Below are 21246 nucleotides of genomic sequence, written 5' to 3' on the forward strand. Positions count from 1 at the left end.
GTAAGTATTTTTGTAGCTACGGAATTCTAAAAAGTGCAGAATTATAAGTTCCTAAGCAAATAAATAAATGAACATGTTACAACTTGTGTTTGGATTTAATATGAAAAAAAAATGTGCATAATGATGCTATATTTCTATTTTTGTCAAATTATGTACATTCTATTATGTATTCATTGTCTAGATATTAATTATCAATTTATTATTAATACTTTTACCAGTACGAACATGTTTGATTTTAAATTGCATGGGCCTACTTAGGTCATTGATTTTTTTAACTTCCTATATGGTAGCAACGTTGTAAAGAATTTCTGGTTTCATCTGCTGTACATCTTTATTTTATGTAACTTAGCTTCTCCTAACTATTATTGCGGAGTTTTACAAGCACTGTCGTAGAACGTTTAGGCATTTTTCAAATTAATGTTATAAAAAAATTGGCAGTTCATAGTCGGTGTGGTACTTAAATCGTGTGAGTGCGACCCCTGTATTCCACACAACTAACTTCCCCCTCTCGGAAGGATTATTCTTCAAACATGTACTGCAGCTTATGCTGGAACGATCATTATCTTAAAAATAAATGATGTGTTTTATCCACTTTTCAGATTATGTTTATTTAGTTTTTTCCTGTTTTTTATTAATTGAAAAGGTTTGATTCGGATGTTGCGGCCTTGAAACCGCGGAAATATGTACAACTGGAATTTTTCAAAATCGGCCCCATTACATTAACTTTCTCTAGGAAGTTAAAAATGAAAAATATTTTTGCAGCTATATGATATTTATTGGCATTTTATAAACATAATAAAAACATATAGGCCCTTGAAGTGGGGGGGGGTACAAAAAAACGACACCCAGGTTGATACGATTCTAGCCCTTGTAGTGATCTAAAACATAAAAATTTGAAAAATTGTTAATTAGTAAAAATGTAGCTATCGTCTCAGCAAAAAAAAGTAAAAACTCAACAAAATAGCAACGAAATAAAAAGAAAAATTTTCAACCCTTTCTTTTACCTTTACGAATTTTTAAAAAAATATTGAAATTTTTAAAAACCAAGGTTGAGACGATAGAAAGATTTATAAAGAAGATTCCCACCTTTCAAAGAAGCTGGTCGAGTAGAACTTGAGATATCATGTCAGCCACCTCGATAGTATTCACTTTTAATTAATCGGTGGTAGCAGATCCATACATTAGACCTTCTTCTACTTTACATGCAATATCTTGCAAAGTTATTTCTGCGAACCGAGCTGTTTTGCTTTCTTCTATCACAAGCCCGCAGTACAGCGTGGCCAATTCGAACTTCATTACCAGAAAATCCGCTGTATCTTCGAAAATAATTCAAATTTGTAAAAATCCGTTTAAGGACATATTCTTAAGGGTCTAACCTTTAAAAAAATCGATTTCTTCAAATTTCTAGACCAGAATACAGTGCAACCTCGATATAACAAATCTGAAGGGAACCAGTAAATATTCGTTATATCAAGTAATTCGTTAAACTGAGGCTTGTTATATTGAGGTTAAGTTGGTCTAAAATTCGTTATAAAGAGGTAAAGAAATAATTTTATTTACCTCAACATTACGTACTCATCTTTTTATAGGGAACAACTTTTTCTGATAAATGATAACACAATTTAATCAAATTGCTGTATGTATTTTCTATTTAAAAACAATTAGGTAGGCTACAAAATTTTTTCCTTAGTTTACAAAATTAAATGCAGTAAAATCCATATAAGTAGGTATTCAGGAGGTTACATACATTATGTCGGTAATTAAATGTTAACTTAAAAAATTTTTTTGGTAAAAAAACGTGTCGGAACCTGCCGCGACATGAATTACATACTATGGAGCATACTAACTGTCGTATATTGGTGAGACTTTATACGTTATATAAAGGTTTTGAATTGACGAATTTCGTTATTTAGAGGTATTTAAATTTTTTATTATAGTTGAAAATTCGTTATAAAGAGGCTGTTCGCAAAAAATATTCGTAATGTAGAGGTATATTTTAAATTGACTCTTATGGACAATTCAAGGGGATTGCGAAAAATTTGTTAAATCGAGGAATTCGTTATATTGAGGTTCGTTATATTAAGGTTGCACTGTACTGCCTTAATCCAATATTCGGAGAGTATCATTAAGTTTACAGTGCCTGCCTTATTGGTCTCTGGGAAATCTCACACAATAATTGAAGTTCACGCTGAAATTGTCGAAATTCCAGATTATATTTTTTGCTTGTCTCAATCAGTGAGTGATTTTTCGAAGTCGAACTTTTCTTTGATAGATCTTATGACGGTTCGTTTTTATCTACATGTTCTGATATTAAGGTAGCTTATTTCTTGCGTTGATCATGATAATGACTTTGATAAAACTATGTTAAATTTGTATCAAAATTTAAAAAAATAAAAATTTAATCAGTATCGAAGTAAATATACGACGAAATTATGAATTTTTTTAATTGCTATGAAGGTCACACTAATAAGCGATTGTGTAATCAATGCCAAGAGCATTTATAATCAGTAAGTAAGTACTCTTCTTACGGATCAGTTTTCTTTTTAGTACTCTAGAGATGATGTGAAACATTTTTCCGTCCAGTTATGTCTACGATAAATACTTACCTACCTTATTCATCATAACTGCATCACGTATGACAAATCTAAAATATCTAGTTAACAAAACTTTTAGTTTCCAACTAAAACACTAATGTACTAGATTCTAGGAAAACCAGTTGATCCAGTTTATGAAATTCATCTTAAATCATTTGAATTAAATTCTATCAAAGTTATTATATTATCATCATTTATATGTAATTAACACTATCATTTACGATTTAGAATTTACTGGATTAACTCAATGAATATTAAATGACATGTGAAGGAGGATACATAACCAAAAACAAGGATTTTCACTTAGAAATTTTATAACTCCTGGTCGATGTATTTTCTAATATACTGAATTTTTTCTGGTCTTTTAATATCTCTAAGTGCAAGAAATTTGTGGACTTGCTGAAATAGAAAAAAAAAACCATTTGATAGAGAGAAGAACCCTTCAGTAAATTGTTATTTATAGACAAAACAGCTCATTTTGGCATTAAAAATACTTCGATTTTGATTAAAATGGACGGAACTTTCAATGAAATTCCATGAAAGATCCTAGCAAATGATAATAGGTATAAAAATTGTCAAAGAAATTGAAATAAGGTCCTGATTTAGAAAACATAAAATTTTCCTTGATTTAAGAAGTTTCTATATCAATCGAAATTATGAAATTGGATACCGTGAAAATCCTAAACAAAATATTGTTCTATGATCTTTGAAAGGCTTTGAAAATAATTTTTTCGAAATGTTATCGATACGATTCACAACAAAATTTTCACTCAATTTACCGATCGATAATGCTGAAAAAACTTTTCAAACTTTAGGAAGATGCGAAAAAATGAGGTGCCCTAATTTCTTACTATCTGAAAGTATACTCAATGCCAGAAAAAATGCTCGTTTTAAATCATTCTAAGTGTTACTATTATAACATAAGATATGATGAGTACGCTTAGAATGTTTTAACTGTGGCATTTTTTTTGACAGTGAGTATACATATATTTTTTTGGTAGTGAAATTTATGATACTTAAAAGTGACATTCATGGATGTCATGTATTTACAGATGTCAACACTAGCGAATGTCATCTGTTATGAAAGAAATCGATTATATAAATTTACATAATTTAAATTTAAGGATTTACGAGCACGGTAGCGGAGCACAAATTAAAAAAATATATATTTTCAAATTTTGATGGTGAATTTTGTTTTATAACTTGACGATATGAGACGAAAATTAAGAATACAATTTTTGGATATATATTTCAAAATATCGAAAATTTTGTTTAATTATTCAGTTTTCGATGTTTCGAAAGCCAAGGCAGATATCGAAAAATTTTATTCTCATTTTTCGTCTGCATTCATAAAGTTATTACAAAATTCATCATCAAAGTTGAAAGTAAGATATGAGTTATTTCAATCCCAAATTTACCCTGCTCTTACATCCCTTATATGGATGGAGACACAAAAGTTTTTTTTAATTCCAAGTGAAAATTGTGAAAAACTCAAAATATGTCGTTTTTTGAGATTTTTCCATAAGAGTCAATGTATTTTTTTATATCGATTTTCAATAAAAACTACCTTTTAAAATATTGAACCTTTAAATCAAAACATTGTTGCCATGCTCATACATCCTTAAAGTAGTACGACCACCAATGCACTTTTTTGAGTTATTTTCAACTTTCAATATTTTAAAAATTACTCCAGATATCGGAAAATTTTATTCTTACTTTTAGTCATATATTGTCACATCCTTAATTAATCGGACGGTTTTTTTTTATCAATAATATATTAAGGTTTTAACTTTAGTTTAAATAGCATCGACGGGTTTTGGAGAAATCTATGAAAACATATCATCCATCCACCGTTTTCCCATAAGATCAATGTTAAATATGCCTACTTTTGAAGTCATTTATTTATTTAAATAATCGGGCAACCCTTCCTAAAATTTTCAAAATAGATTTAGACTTTCAAGTCCAATTTCATATAAAAATTTCCCTGGCGCTCGTAAATTTTATTGTATAAAATGCTGGTGATCTATGAAATAATAAGCTATAATCTGATTTATCTCTAGTATTAAATAAATTGAAATAGTTTTTTCAGACATTCTGTATGCACCCGATGAACATTTTCATTGGCATTTATGGTCTTTGTCCCAAACCTTTTTTGTGATTTGATTATGTAATACAGACTATTTTCAGGTAACAATCCAAACACCTTTTGTCTGTGTTAGTGTCGTTACTCGTTACTGTAAATATCATTGTAACATTTTTTATTGTCTAATTCTATTATGGTGTTATAATAAGACACCTACTCATATGAAATAATATAATATGAATATGGTGTCAATAATAAATCAATAATGCACAAGCTGAGTGTATAGAAATTGGTCGTATATGAAAACTTATTAAAATATTATCGTACCAGGACCAGCGCTGGCAACGTTATTCAGAATTTATTTTAAGACGATTTTTTAAGGATGATTTTCCGATATTTCTTTCCTTATTGAACTTAATATAATCCATTCTGGTGTACCTCAGGGCGGTCTGGTGGGTCCAACTCTTTATTTAATTTATACCGCGCATCTAACGGTCGATGACACAAACATAACAGCTACATTTGCAGATGATACTACTATTCCATCCATTGATGTGAATCCAAATTCAGCTCTTCATAAACTGCAGACAAGTATCGATAAAATACAACATTGGTTGAATAAATGGCGTATTCAAGTTAACGAGATAAAATCCGTTCAAGTAACGTTCAGTTTGAGAAAAGAAACGTGTCCAGCTGTTATAATAAACGGTGTAAGTTTTCCACAGTCAAATGAAGTCAAATATCTGGGTACACACCTTGATAGAAGACTTACTTGGCGTAAACTCATCTGGTTGAAAAGCAAACAGCTAAATTTGAAATATTCTAATTTATACTGGCTCTTGGGTCAAAATTCTAAGCTATCATTGAACAATAAAGTGTTAGTGTATAAAACAATACTTAAACCTGTCGTGGACTTACGGCATTCAGCTATGGGGAACTGCTAGCAATATCGAAATCCGTTGAGCACTTTTTATGTCAACCGTCACCATCTTCGCGTATGTTTGTAATTGAACTCCTCTCAAACGGATGAATCGATTTTAATGAAATTTTGTGTGTATGTTCAAGTAGATAGAAGGATTCGGTTTACTACAAAAAGTTTTTGAGGGTTCTGCAAAAACCAAAAAATTCAAACCCATGACATAAGTGGTGGAAACGCATATAAATAATATATTACATTATATATAATTCGCAAGCTAGTTAGTTTTTTTTTCACTTCCATCGGCGGTCCCCAAAGACTTCATCGCATATTTTTATTTAATAATTATTAAAATATTATTTGGCACGGTGTTAGCAACAGTAAAACTGTCTTGAATTATAATTAAGGAATTGAATTAAAGGAACAGAAAAAGTGATTTAAAAAAATTGTCTTCACATGATTTTAACCCGTCAACACTCGCGTTAGCATTTTGCACATGGCCAATTTAAAACATAAATAACTTGCATTATTCAAATGGTATTTGTGGTTGAATCTTTTTCTATCTTCATTTAATTTTATTTGTTTTCGCATCATGAATTTTTCAAATTTGTTGAACCTATCTACAGCTTTTTTTAAATATTTTTTAAATTCCTTCAGAAATTGTGAGAATTTCTCTCATCACGAGAGTAAACGTGCAAACAAAAAAATATTAGATTCGGAAATTTTCGGACCTGTTTGTTAGTTTAATATAAGTCGCCCGCAGTAAATTAAAAGAAACTTGTGATCGAAATTTTATGAAATTAGTTAAAATTAATTAAATTATTGAAATTATTTCTCTGCTCTAATATTTTCACTCTCAAACATCATTCATATTCACGTTATCTAACTATTATTCCATGTATATATGAAATATACATAGTATATTAAGTTTAGTCCGAAGTTTGTAACGCTTAAAAATAATTATGCTAGGAAAAAAATTTTGTCATAGGTGTTCATAAAATCACCTAATTAGACCATTTCCGGTTGTCCGTCCGTCCGTCTGTGGACACGATAACTCAAAAACGAAAAAAGATATCGAGCTGAAATTTTTACAGCGTTCTCAGGACGTAAAAAGTGAGGTCGAGTTCGAAAATGAGCATCATAGGTCAATTGGGTCTTGGGTCCGTAGGACCCATCTTGTAAACCGTTAGAGATAGAAAAAAAGTTTAAATGTAAACAATTTTCCTTATAAAAAAATAAACAACTTTTGTTTGAAACATTTTTTCGTAAACATCACTATTTACTCGTGTGAGGGCCAATTAGGCGGTATCCACTATACTTGAATATCAGTTATGTATGTGTCACATGTATGTATGTGTTATGTGATAAAAAAATCAACACTGACTATGCATGGTATTTCAACAATTAACTCAGTCAATTGTTTGTTTTCACTTGTTTTTAAATTAGAAATAAAATGTATATAAAATTATGTAGAGGCTATCATTTACAAAGTTAAAGAATATTTAACGCGTGAGCAATTATCACGCGACTAAGGATGTTCGAACGGTTGACGCGAATGCTGACGGATTAAAATCAGCAATTTTTACAGCTGGAAATTTTTTCGGGAATTCGTACTAGTAAACGCAGTAAGCCCCTCTCAAATGTGCCAGGCGTACTTTTCCCTTACCCTATTTCAACAAGAAAAGAGATAATCAAAATCCAGACGTACTGAAATCAACTTTTTTGAGGGGCTGCCAGCTCTTATATCATTATATAGCTTATTAAAGTGTAGTATTGTCAAGTGGATTATATACGTTGGTGAATCTTGATCATATGTGACATAGAAAAAGTTGTAATTCTAAGAGAAATTTATTTACTTAATACTAGGAATTCTAAGAAAAATTTACTAAAAATACTAAGAAAATGAAATAAATGATTGCTAAACCAAATTTGGCACACAGGAGATTCTAAGAAAAATTTACTAAAGAAACCTACAAAATCAAATAAAAGTCTGTTAAGCTAGAGTGGCTACACACTGGAAGGACTAGAGATTATCAGGAAAGTATGGTGAAAATATCAGAAGTTTGTAAAAAATCTGGGCGACTATCGGACGGATTTTATCGGTACACTTAAAACGACATTAAACAAGTGAAAACAACCAATTTACTGAGTTAATTGTTGAAATACCATGCATAGACAGTGATGATGACTCTATTACATTACACATACATACATGTCACACATACATAACTGATATTCCCATAATTACATACTATACAATTTGCGCCCTCACGGGTAAACAGTGACATTTACGAAAAAATGTTTCAAACAAAAGCTGGTTATTTTTTATAAGGAATGTTTTTTACATTTAAATTTTTGTTCTATCTCTAACGGTTTACAAGATGGGTCCTACGGACTCAAGACCCAATTGACCTATGTTGCTCATTTACGAACTCGACCTCACTTTTTACGTCCTCAGAAAGCTATTAAAATTTCACATTGATATCTTATTTCGTTTTTGAGTAATCGTGATGACAGACAGACAGACGACAGACAACCAGAAATGAACTAATTAGGTGATTTTGTGAACACCTACGCCAAAATTTTTTGGTTAGCATCAATATTTTTAAGCGTTACAAACTTGGGATTAAACTTATTATACCTTGCATATTACATATATGCATGGGATAAAAATTGGAAATTTATGATGTTTTTGGAATATGTAGTTCTAAAAATATTTAAAGAATACAAAATTCAGTTTATTTGACAAGGGGCAACTAATGATTAATAGTTCTTGAGACACAGTCAAAAATCTCTCCAAAATATAAGGTTAATTATAGTATTTTAGGTAATACTATAAAAATAATTTGTCCAATTGTCAAGTTTTATTAAATTACGAAAAAAAATAGTTGTTTGTGATATTTCGATTTTTTCTATGAATGACAGACAAGTTCTTAGTATATCTTTATTTAGAAATTAAATGAAGTAAATTTTCGTGATTTTAAGTTCTCATAACTTTAGAAAATCCAGAAGACTGACTTTATTTTAAAATTGTGAAAGTCACAAAAACTTCTTTTTTTAAAATTTGGCCTAAAATCACAATATTAAGAGTAATTAATAATAACAGTTTTAAAATAATTTCACTATTTTTTTTCTGTGAAGAAAATCTATGATTAATTGGTCAATTTATTTACGTCATAAATTTACACATCTGAAAAATTTATACAACAGAAAATTATTTGGGAAAGTTTATTCTATTCTTGCTCAAGAGTACAACTTTTTGTCGCATAAAGAATCATAAATTATTAAAATTTTTTGAATAAAATTAATATTATGAGGTTTTTCTAAGAAATCTTTTTTTTTTATTTCAATTATTACATAATGTCTTTAAGCAAGCAATGTAATTTATTTATTTATTTTCTTGAGGGGCTTCATCTAGACATGCGATAGAAAAAAAAAATGAGCTAAGCAAATTATTATTTTTAAGAAAACCCCTCTGTTTCCTTGAATGGTTTTTCTCTTGATTGCATAATGAATTGGTATAAGTATAGTTCATAACTATTGGTATAACTAAAACCAATAATCGATAGACTTCCGGTATTTTAACGAAGCCTATCGAGTTACTAAAGTAAGAAAGGTGTAAGACATTGTAAATAACTAGGTCAAATACATATTTTAAAATACTCCATTATTATTCCTTAAAAATAACGGTAATCGCGGAAAAATAGCTTCGGAAAAAATAAATTAATAATAAATGTTGGTTTTTTAGTCCTTAAGTTTTATTCAAGCTTTAAAATCATACCAAAATTACCATAAAAATGAAGAACTTTTTTTGGTAAAAACACTGACTTTGATAGTTAATTTATCCTAAATGAATTTTTCACAGAAAACGTGTAAAAGGATGATTAATTGATAAATAAAATTTTTTTGATCATTCTCATTTTTATGGTATCTAAATTGCTTAAATAAATTTCTAAAAATATATTATTTTTAAAATAATTAATTAAATTTCAAAATTACAATTGTGTGATTGGATTTGACCTTCATACATGATCAAATATTTAACATGTCCATATAAAATATCATAATTCGTGTGCAAATTAATTTGCGAATTTTGTTGTTGAAAATTCAATAATGATTAAAGATTTTAAGCGATCGATTTTGTCATCTTGAATCTTGATAAAGAAAAATTTTTAATCTTGATAAAGAAAAGAGTTATTAGAAAAATTTGAGACATTTCTTTTCGGATTATTTTCTGACGACCAAAAGGGTATCGAGGTTTTCCTCTAGGATCTACCTTTCCAATTATATCTACTTAGATTATTGGATTGAATAGGGGATCGGACTAAATTTTTTTTATCACTTCAGATGAAAAGTTCTCACTTCACGGATAGAAAAGTGAAGTTGGTTTTTAAAAATCTTTACTAGCATGCCAAATATGAACGTTTAAAATTCCTAATTAAAGAAAGAGGAAGATACCTACTAATGACGTCATACGTGGGTATCGCCATAGAGATTAAATATAAAACTTTGTTTTGCTAAAAGGAAATGGGCAACTTTTGATTTCTTCGTTTTTTATTCAATTTTAATTTCACTTTCACTTTTGTCATGGTTATAAGTCTAGTTTTTCATTTTTATGGGTAATATGGCCACTTTGATGTCAGGATTCTCCCCTATTGCTGAAAAATTGATTTCGATTTACAATTAGATCCAACTGAAACTAAGAAAAACCCTTCTGTTTCGTAATCCTTGCGTTACATTTTCTGTAATGTCCTTGCAAAAATACCTACATAATTTCTGTCCCCTGCTATCTCTTAAATAATCAAAAATTTAAATAAATTGAAATGAAATGATTGAATGACTTGAAATTGCGTTTTATTTTGGAAATAAGATTAACTTTCACAGATCTTTGGACAATAAGAAAAAATAATTTTATAGTTGAAGTTCAAAATAGAAAAACCTTTGAACATAAAATTTTCCCTCGGCCGTTAATCGGAATTTCATGAATGATAAAAAAGCAAACTTTTATCACATTTTATACATTTATTTTTAAATCATAAACTTATCTATGACTGTACTTCTAATTCTTCCTTAATGTATTAGATTATTACAAGACTTAAGTAAGTATAAAGTTATAAATCTAATTTTCGTAGAATATTAATTACATTTGACCAAAGACCTATAGGGCACGTTTATTTATAATATATCCGAAATACTCGTTTGACTTCTATATACAGATATTTCTATATACAGAGGTACTTAATATTATCAAGAGAAGTTCAAAATTCTGCTTATAATGTCCCAAATTTTGTGCAAAAATGGAAATGATAAACTAAATAGCCTCATCCGATATCACGAGAACTTTATTGCACGAACATAAGTTAAAGATCTCAAAATGTTAAAACATAAAGATTTGTTGTAACCACACTATCAATTTTCAATATTTCAAAACTACATCTGTTAAGTAGAAGTTTGTACATAGACGAATAAACTTTAGTTACAAACTCATATACCGCGTGTCAATTATATTATTAAATTTTTCTATTATTGTTCACAATATAAAAATTTTTGAAGTGAAACTTTTTATGGGACACTAGCGTTTTGTCATGAGAGTTAACTCGTAGAGCTAACAAAACTGTTAAACTCATTGTCTCTTTCTTATTACCATTTACTCCAGCAGAGTGAGAGAGGCCGTGGGACTTGATAACTGTACATATACCATTTATTTATTAAACAAGGATAGTTCAAACCTACTTACATTTAAATCTTATATGTCGATCTTTATTTATTAAATGTTATTAAAGTGAAACTTTTTATGGGACACTAGCGTTTTTATTAAACAAGGATAGTTCAAACCTACTTACATTTAAATCTTATATGTCGATCTTTATTTATTAAATGTTATATGTAATGTCTATATCTATTTAATATATGTTTAGAGATATCTTTGTTTAGAATATTCATTTTATAATTTACAATAAATAGTAAATGTTTGTATCTACTATCTTTTTTTGATAATTTTTTATTAAAGAAGGATAGTTCAAACCTACTTACATTTAAATCTTATATGTCGATCTTTATTTATTTATTTAATATTTTTAATATTGTTTTTATTCTCAGTTATTGTCAATGAAGATACAAAAAATGTATGCGTCAGTCCAAAACTAACAGCGTCAAAAGTGAAACTTTTTATGTAATTCAAAAACTGTCAATGAGTGTACAAAAAAATACATTGCAGCAAAGAAAAATTGACTGGAAATTATAATAAAAATGATTTATAATAAAAATCAAGAAAAATCTACAGACTATCCCGAATTAATTACTACGGAAGTTTCACTCGTACGTACTATTATTTACATATACATAAAACTATATACATATACGTACAAGTGAAACTTCCGTAGTAATTAATTCGGGATAGTCTGTAGATTTTTCTTGATTTTTATTATAAATCATTTTTATTATAATTTCCAGTCAATTTTTCTTTGCTGCAATGTATTTTCTTGTACACTCATTGACAGTTTTTGAATTACATAAAAAGTTTCACTTTTGACGCTGTTAGTTTTGGACTGACGCATACATTTTTTTTGATAGAAATACTTTTTAAAAGCCAAGCTTTTATTGTAATAAAAAATACAAAATAACTATTTCTATGAGTCACTCATACATGAATATTTGTTAAATCTGGAGGCGCTCACTTTAAAATATCAAGGATGATTTGGATTGCTTCAAGCTTTTACAAATAGCCATGTATGAGTGATTCAAAGAAAAGGTTATTTTCTACTTTTAGTACAATAAAAGATTGTCCTTTAAAAAATATTTTATATTTAAATTTGTATTTAAAACTAAACAAGTGAAAACAAACAATAGGCTGAGTTAATTGATGAAATATCCTGTATAGAAAGTGTTTAATGCCAGTGCTTGCATTATTTAAAAAAAAAATTAGAAATACCATTTTTTTTTTATATTTAAACTTTTGTTCTATCTCTAACGTTTACAAGATCCAATTGATCTATGTTGCTCATTTACGAACTTAATCTCACTTTTTACGTCCTGAGTATGCTATAAAAAGCTTTTAGCTTGATATCTCTTTTCATTTTTGAGTTATCGTGAAACAATTAACGACGACTTAAAAACGGTTTAACGCGACGCACTGTATATAGATAGTTTAAAATTTTGTGTCGATCTAGTAGTGACTGAATACAACCTCAACCATCTCTATGTATGTAACAGCATCCATCACCTACTAAATCCCCACACAGCACCTCTACACACTAGACTTTGGTACAATCTAAGTACATAACGGGTGTTTCTTTTAAAGGTTCACAACTTGAAATTAAAACAAATAAAAATATTTTTAATAGTTTAATGTTAATTTAATTTAATTTTTAGCTTCCTTTTTCCAACTTTGAAAATGTCCTTTAAGGTTTTTGTCCAAACATTAAAATATTAATATCTCGAAAACGGTGAACTTCAGATAAAAATCACAATTAGTCTTTTTTACGTGAACTGATCCAAAAAAACTAAAGTAGCTTTACTTGTTTCAAACAATTGGAATTTGTCTGTTTCTGTGGAGGCGGGGGTATTCAAAAATTGGATCAATAGGATTTCGAGAAACATCCGAAAAATTAACCTATAAGCTTTTGTGAACACGACACAAATTCAATCAATTGACAAAGTGTGAACAATTTGCAAACTCAAATACCTGTGCCCACCTGCTCTACTAAGGGTGTAGCTTATTTATAATACAATATTCTAAGAATTTTAATGATTGATCAATCGAAAGCAGGGAGACTTTTATTAAGAAAGTGAGATAAAGTAAAAAAAAACTGTCCAATTAAATAGCTTACCGTTTTTTTATAGTCCCCTCCATATAAGTGAGTGAACACCTATAGTGAATTTCAGGACTCTGTGAGTGAGAACTTATTTATAATAAAATATTCTAAGAATTTTAATGATTGATCAATCGAAAGAAGAGAGACTTTTATTAAGAAAGTGAGATAAAGTAAAAAAAAAACAGTCCAATTAAATTAGCTTACCGTTTTTTTATAGTCCCCTCCATATAAGTGAGTGAACACCTATTGTGAATTTCAGGACTCTGTGAGTGAGAAGTGTGTGGCTCCAGCCATGGAGCCACACACTTCGGATTGATACATCTAAAAAATTATGCATCAGATCGAAATTTGGTGAAGAGTTTTTTTGTTTGTTTTGATAAGCTTATTCTGCAGTCAATTATAGGACATTCTGTATATCTAAGAAAACTCGATTAAATTTACTTAAGGTAGTACTATCGATAATAGTCTTTGCATTCAGAATTTAATGAAACTTAGTTGTCCATTATATGGCATAGTTGTCCATTATTATATCATAAGTAACCAGTTAGTTTTAGGGGCCTTCAGAGAACTGAAAATCTGAACTCCAGTTTTGTGAAATAAAATAAAATCTGTTATTTCCCTTAAGGATCAATGTTAAAATATCTTTTTTTCAATTCTCTGAAGGCCCCAAAAAATTTAACTGGTTAAATATGATATAATAATGGACAACTATGCCAAGTTTCATTAAATTCTGAATGCAAAGTCTATTACCGATAGTACTACCTTAAAAAAAAAAATAATAAAAATCGGTTCATCCGTGTAGGAACTACGATGCCACAGGCATACGCACATAGCGGTCAAACTTAACACCCATAATTTTGGATCGGGTGTAAAAAACATTACTAACTGGATCTATATTTATAAGATTTGTGTAGGTTAGTAATAATAATAATGGGGTTTAACCTCCGTTTGTCATGTATTATATGTGTATAACAGAAGTCACCCACATCATTATTTTTAATCTTTATTTATTTCAACTACATTCGAATATTATACAAACAATTAATTTTACAATGTGAGTGGAGTCGATTACTTCGTTCTTATCAAATGACGACAGTGTGCTCAATTTACCACTGCCTCGATTCGAACCAGCAACCTTCGTCTAAGTAGTTGAACAGATAAAATTATTGGTGACTTAACCCGCTCGGCTACTTAGCCGATTAAATTTAGATAAGCTTAAATCATCGGCAAGTGCATTCTCGCTATCCTATTGTTCCGTTTGTCACTTGTTTGGTACACTTTCGTCAACTGCCACCGCAGGCGCCAAAGATAGTTGCCAACTCAAAGATATGAACCTCTAAAATAAACATCCTTTATAAACAAACCATACTCTCATCAACATAATAGATAATAGGTAATAATTAATATAATAACTGTAAACAAATCTTTTATAATATTTAATACTATTTCTATTTTGTATGCCCTATACTCACTCGCCATACTCCAGCTAGACTCAGATGATCAGCATCACTATCAGAGAGTGTAATAAATAAACATAATATTACTATTTGGATAGAACACACCGTAGTATACCTCTTACAATTACAATGAACAGTCAGTCAGTGTATCTCTTCTCAATATCATTGAGAGTAAATTGAATGTAAACGATAGTGCCATTGACCTACATGTCGATGTACTCAATAATTTTGATGTTTAATTTCAATCAAATTGAGTATTTTATTTGAAAAAAAATAAATAAAATAAAATAGTTTGGAGAAAAACACTTTATACAGGGACTTTTTAAATAAATGTCTTGCGTGTAGAATTAATAATAACCCACTTTTGTAGAAGTTATGGAATCTTTAGATCGTGGGACACCACGGGTTTTTTTAAATTATAAATACATTCTTGAAACTTCGTTAGTGGCTTCCTTTTGATAAATCTTCCAAGCTTTCCTCTACAATTAAAAAAATAAATAAATAAATAAAAAGACTCATATTTCGCTAAATATCGATATTTCGATAGCAACGCAATCATCGTCAGTAGCTTAATTTATTCATGTAACACATTACACTAATAGTAGAGTAAAATTACGCCTTGTGTATGGATTAAAAGTTCGGGCAGCGAAACTTTGGGGTTTTTCTTTTCACATCAAAATAAGTATTTTTTGAAATTTTTTACTTTCGCGAAGTGGTGCAACATGTTTAACTAACAAATTTGCGTCAAAAATGGAATTTTTTTCAGAAGAGATCAGCGACCCCAAAAACCCCTTTATACGTCATACAAATTTTTAATTTGCAAAGAATATGAAATCGGGAGGGGAGGGGGGTGTATGTTGTAAAAAGGGCTATATTAATAAAAACATCTAAAGTTTTGGGTTACTTTAGCATTTAAAACTATTTTGACCTCTTTTTAAAATCTTTTAAAATACATTTATTCCATACACCCCTTTCCCCTAATAGCACGGTGGTTAAAACTTAAAAATTTTGCTTTAAAACATATAGACCTTTTTTAAAAATAGTTTTCTGAAGCCAAAGCAAAAAACACCCCCCAAAGCTAGTCCATTCACCCCTCAAACAATTATTTCCAGAAAGTATTAAATTTTCCGTTTTTCGCAAAAATATGGATCAAGGAGTCATTTTACGGGTAAGCAACTTATTATAAAATCGAAAGATAATAAAAAATGCTACAATTAAAAAAAAAATTTAACCCCGTAGGATAAAATGGCAGCCATTTTAAACAATTCACTAAATTGGAAATTTTGGACGAACTATTTAACGGATTTCGCTAAAACTGTAACCGAAAGTTCTTAGTAATAAAACCTACTATTGATATTAGTTTCATTAAAATCAATCAAATATTTTTCAAGTTACAGTCAAATAAATTGTTTTACCATATGTATGTATACATATATATATAACTGAGAGGGGAAGCGACGAAACCCCCCCCCCAAATATGAGGAGTAGTTCTTAACATTGACTACAAACGTACCAAATTTGGATATGCAATGATGTCTCCTCTTGCGAATATAAAATAAAAATGATAAAATATCTGAAAAAATTCCATTTTTGACGCCATTTTGTTGGTTAGACATGTTGCACCACTCCGCGAAAGTAAAAAATTTCAAAAAATACTTATTTTGATGTGAAAAAAAAAATCCCAAAGTTTCGCTGCCCGAACTTTTTTTCCATATAACAGTCTTTTTTTGCTTAGTTTTACTCCAGTATAACACTTATAAAAATAAAATACAAAAATTATTACAAAATTGAAAAAATAAATTTCTTTAGACCAACAAACTTTTTGTAACATTTCACAACTCGAATCTAAAAATTTACCTGCTTATAAAGGGCACTAATGAAAATGGAAACCTCTTCAATGAATTTCTAGTCACAATGTCTCAGTCATGTTCTACACTTTTAGGGTACCTTTTGTTGATTTTGAATAATTGACTGATTATGGCGAAAGTTGAAATCTCAACGTATTCAAGAATAACTGATGAATCTTTGTTAAGATTCTAAGTGTCTCCAAAAAGTTTTCATAATGGTGTTGTTAAAAAATATCCTGTATATAATTTGTAGTTAATTCAAATGGAATTGATTAGTTTGACCTTTTATTCTTTTGTTTCAATATTTAATTAAGTGCAGTTGAAATATGTAGGTCTTTGAATATAGCACACCAGAGACTAATTTTTGGTACACAATATAATCATTCGAATTATTGACTATAGGTCAGTCGCTCTATATTGAGATCAACTTTTTTGAGGTACACACTTTTCCACCATGGAGGGTGGGTTCTTAATGTTAACAAAAATAAATATTCAAAAAAGTTGGACAAAAATTTTCCCTAAAACGATTTTTTTTTTACGGTTCTGAGAATTTTTTAAAAGCCGGTTTTTTTTTTTTTTGGAAAACTATTGCTAAGATATTTAAAAAATACGTATTTTAGGCTAAATCTCGATCCTGTATCTTTACCCGTTCTATAGTTATTAGCAATTGAATTTTTGAAATTGACAAATTGTTTTCTCGGAAACGGGGGGAGGGAGGTATAAGTAATAGAATGAGAAGGTAGCACTTTTTATGTACTATTTATGATATTTTTTTCGAATTTGTATTAATAATAGAAACGGGCCTATATCTATTTGTTCTTGAAAATTGATGGACCGGCGCAGACAATGGAGGGGGTTAGCGACCAAAATGAATCCCCTCAGGTCGAAATATGACTAAATATCTACAAAATATCAGAAAATTTGGTGCGTTTTGGAATTGAAGAAAAATTGCAAGGAACTTCGTTGATGATAGGAGTCGTACGATTGTACACTTTATTTTTTTTTATAAGCATTAAAAAAAGTTATATTTTATACCCAAAAATAAATAGACTCGTACTTTTTAAAATAATTACCAATATTTCCGTTCCCATCAACGTAAATCCATTTACCTCTAAACTAAAGTGACAAGAAACGTAAACAATCATTACATTTCACTTAAAGAGGTGTTTTTTAGTAAGTTTTATGCCATAATTTATGAAGTAATATATTATTTTGTTCATCATACACTTTACTACATTAGGGACCTAATGAAGTGATAAAAAAACATTTCCAGATATTGTGTGTGCTATGCTCAGCCTGTGCGTTACTTTTTTTTTTATATTATGATGATGAATTTAATAAAAATATTTTATCATGTATGACGTAATAGAACCCCTCTTCCTTTTTTTTGTATGTGTCATTAAACGTTGTTATTCCCTATTCCCTACGTCTTCTACTTAACTTGACGTATATATTCGATAGCAAAAAATTTGAAGCAAATTGTTTTTATATAAATAAATTTAACGTCCGGGAGTCTAGCATTAGCATTTACATTCAAATACCAAAAAAATTGACTGAAAATTTTAAAGATCAGGAGTGTTGTTGTAATTACGATTTGGTTAGGTTGAGTTTTTCGAAAAATGGGACACTATTACAAAAAATGCATGTAAAATTCAAACTTTTCTACATAGTTTATGATAATATCTCCGTTTTCTGTAATAGTGTCCCATTTTTGAACGTAACGGCTAAAATCTTCAGAACCCAAACAACTCCTCTATAGTCGACAAAGTCAACCAAATCAACTCGCAATTAAAACAATACAGAGCTATCAAAAAATATAATAAAAAAAGTTCAAGATAACAAAAGTGAAATAGATGAAAAAATCCAATAGAGTTACATATGATAATAAATAAAAAATTTGTGATAATTGCTGAATTCGAACTAAGTGATCACTAAAATAACAAAATACATACAATTGTTACTTAATCCGCGCTAACATCAACACTGCAACACTTCATAACTTTTTTTTTCAAATTTTACAATCGAATTAACGTCTGGAAAATTAATTTTAGGTTTTAGTATACATTAATAACATAATATTAAAATTACATGCATAACAAGTGAAAACAAACAATTGACTGAGTTAATTGTTGAAATACCATGTATAGACAGTGTTGATGAAGCAATCGTTTGTTTTTTGACGTCGCGTTAATAAAAAAAGATATCCACTTTTAAATAGCTACATACACACTGATATTCCCATATTAACCCATGTAGGAAAGTATGGCGGGCCCAGACTTGGCCCAGTCTTGGTCCAACTATGCAGAACTCTGGGCCAGACTTGTAAGCCAGACTTGGCCCAGATTTGGGTAAAGTCTGGAATGATAATGCTGGCCCAAGACTGGTTACCTCGACTGGTCCACGCCTGGTTAGCAGGGCTGGGCCATAGCTAATTTTTAAGTTTGGCCCATGCCTGGTTGGCAGAGCTGGGCCATAGTTAAGTTTTAGGTCTGGCCCACGCCTGGTTGGCAGGGCTGGGCCATAATTAATTTTTAAGTTTGGCCCATGCCTGGTTGGCAGGGCTGGGCCATAGTTAAGTTTTAGGTCTGGCTTATGCCTGGCTGGCAGGGCTGGGCCATAGTTAAGTTTTAAGTCTGGCCCATGCCTGGTTGGCAGGGCTAGTCCATAGTTGAGTTTTAAGATTATTTTATGAAGAATTCTATTTTGTGATTTATTTGACAGGGCCAATCCCAGCTGTACCGCAACACTGAGTCAACCCGCGGTAGAAGAGCTCCTAACAATCTACCGTGTTCCAAATAATAGTTTAATATACTGGTCTTGCAATGCGAGGCGTACCAGATATTGAGTTGATAAGAACACTTATTGCACGTTGAGCTTAGCTCATTGAGACGAGAAGCGATAACATTGTATGTTTATATACACATTACTAGAACATCTTACTTGTGAGAGGTTTTAAAAATAAATATTACATTGTAAAAAGGATAGTGACTAAAAGACAGAGAAGGAGGAAGTTATTGTAAGTACATGTACCTACTCCATAAACAGTATTACACATGCGCATTGTATACCTTTTGGTTGTATATGCCATTTTTTGTTAGGTATTTAAAATTTTTACAATGTCAAAGGTGTCCATTTCAGGAGTTTATGTCATCAATGTAATTAATTTAATAATAATAATAATAATAATAATAATAATAATATGACGATTTATTCTGCGATTTCCCTTCAATAATTGAATATTGTCAGCCAAGGCTAGGATGCCTAGTCTTGGCCTAAGACTGGGCTTCCTTGCGTTGGCCGTTCTATGGAAAACCAATGTTGGCCCAGGCTTGGATAATCATTGGATTGGCCAAGGCTGGGATGCCTAATCTTGGCCGAAGACTGTGCTCCCTTGCGTTGGCCGTTCTATGGCAAACCAATGTTGGCCCAGGCTTGGATAATCATTGGATTGGCCAAGGCTAGGATGCCAAGTCTTGGCCCAAGACTGGGCTCCCTTGCGTTGGCCGTTCTATGGCAAACCAATGTTGGCCCAGGTTTGGATAATCATTGGATTGGCCAAGGCTAGGATGACTAGTCTTGGCCGAAGACTGGGCTCCCTTGCGTTGGCCGTTCTATGGCAAACCAATGTTGGCCCAGGCTTGGATAATCATTGGATTGGCCAAGGCTAGGATGCCACGTCTTGGCCCAAGACTGGGCTCCCTTGCGTTGGCCGTTCTATGGCAAACCAATGTTGGCCCAGGCTTGGATAATCATTGGATTGGCCAAGGCTAGGATGCCAAGTCTTGGCCCAAGACTGGGCTCCCTTGCGTTGGCCGTTCTATGGCAAACCAATGTTGGCCCAGGCTTGGATAATCATTGGATTGGCCAAGGCTAGGATGCCTAGTCTTGGCCGAAGACTGGGCTCCCTTGCGTTGGCCGTTCTATGACAAACCAATGTTGGCCCAGGCTTGGATAATCATTGGATTGGCCAAGGCTAGGATGCCTAGTCTTGGCCGAAGACTGGGCTCCCTTGCGTTGGCCGTTCTATGGCAAACCAATGTTGGCCCAGGCTTGGATAATCATTGGATTGGCCAAGGCTAGGATGCCAAGTCTTGGCCCAAGACTGGGCTCCCTTGCGTTGGCCGTTCTATGGCAAGCCAATGTTGACCCAGGCTTGGATAATCATTGGATTGGAGAAGGCTAAGATGCCAAGTCTTGGCCCAAGACTGGGCTCCCTTGCGTTGGCCGTTCTATGGCAAACCAATGTTGGCCCAGGCTTGGATAATCATTGGATTGGCCAAGGCTAGGATGCCAAGTCTTGGCCCAAGACTGGGCTCCCTTGCGTTGGCCGTTCTATGGCAAACCAATGTTGGCCCAGACTTGGATAATCATTGGATCGGCCAAGGCTGGGCAACCCAGCCTTGTCCCAGGCTCGGGCAATCGTTGGGTCGGCCAAGGCTAATTATTTCATCTTGGCTCAAGCATGGGCCAATATCGGGGCGCCAAAGCTGAGATCCCCAGTACTGGACCAGGCTAGGCCCCGTCGTTCAACTATG

General features: G+C 31.3%; 1 protein-coding gene and 1 non-coding gene across 2 annotated transcripts in view; one reads left to right on the plus strand and one right to left on the minus strand.

Annotated features, from left to right (window-relative positions):
• LOC123293845 (protein pellino) overlaps nucleotides 1-21246 on the plus strand; it is a 72363-nt gene that overhangs the window by 20025 nt on the left and 31092 nt on the right. The window lies entirely within an intron of this gene.
• On the minus strand, nucleotides 19425-19611 carry LOC123294339. Its single transcript, XR_006535089.1, has one exon. It is a non-coding gene; the product is annotated as a U2 spliceosomal RNA (small nuclear RNA).

Source organism: Chrysoperla carnea, chromosome 2, assembly GCF_905475395.1.
Source record: "Chrysoperla carnea chromosome 2, inChrCarn1.1, whole genome shotgun sequence".
NCBI lineage: Eukaryota > Metazoa > Arthropoda > Insecta > Neuroptera > Chrysopidae > Chrysoperla > Chrysoperla carnea.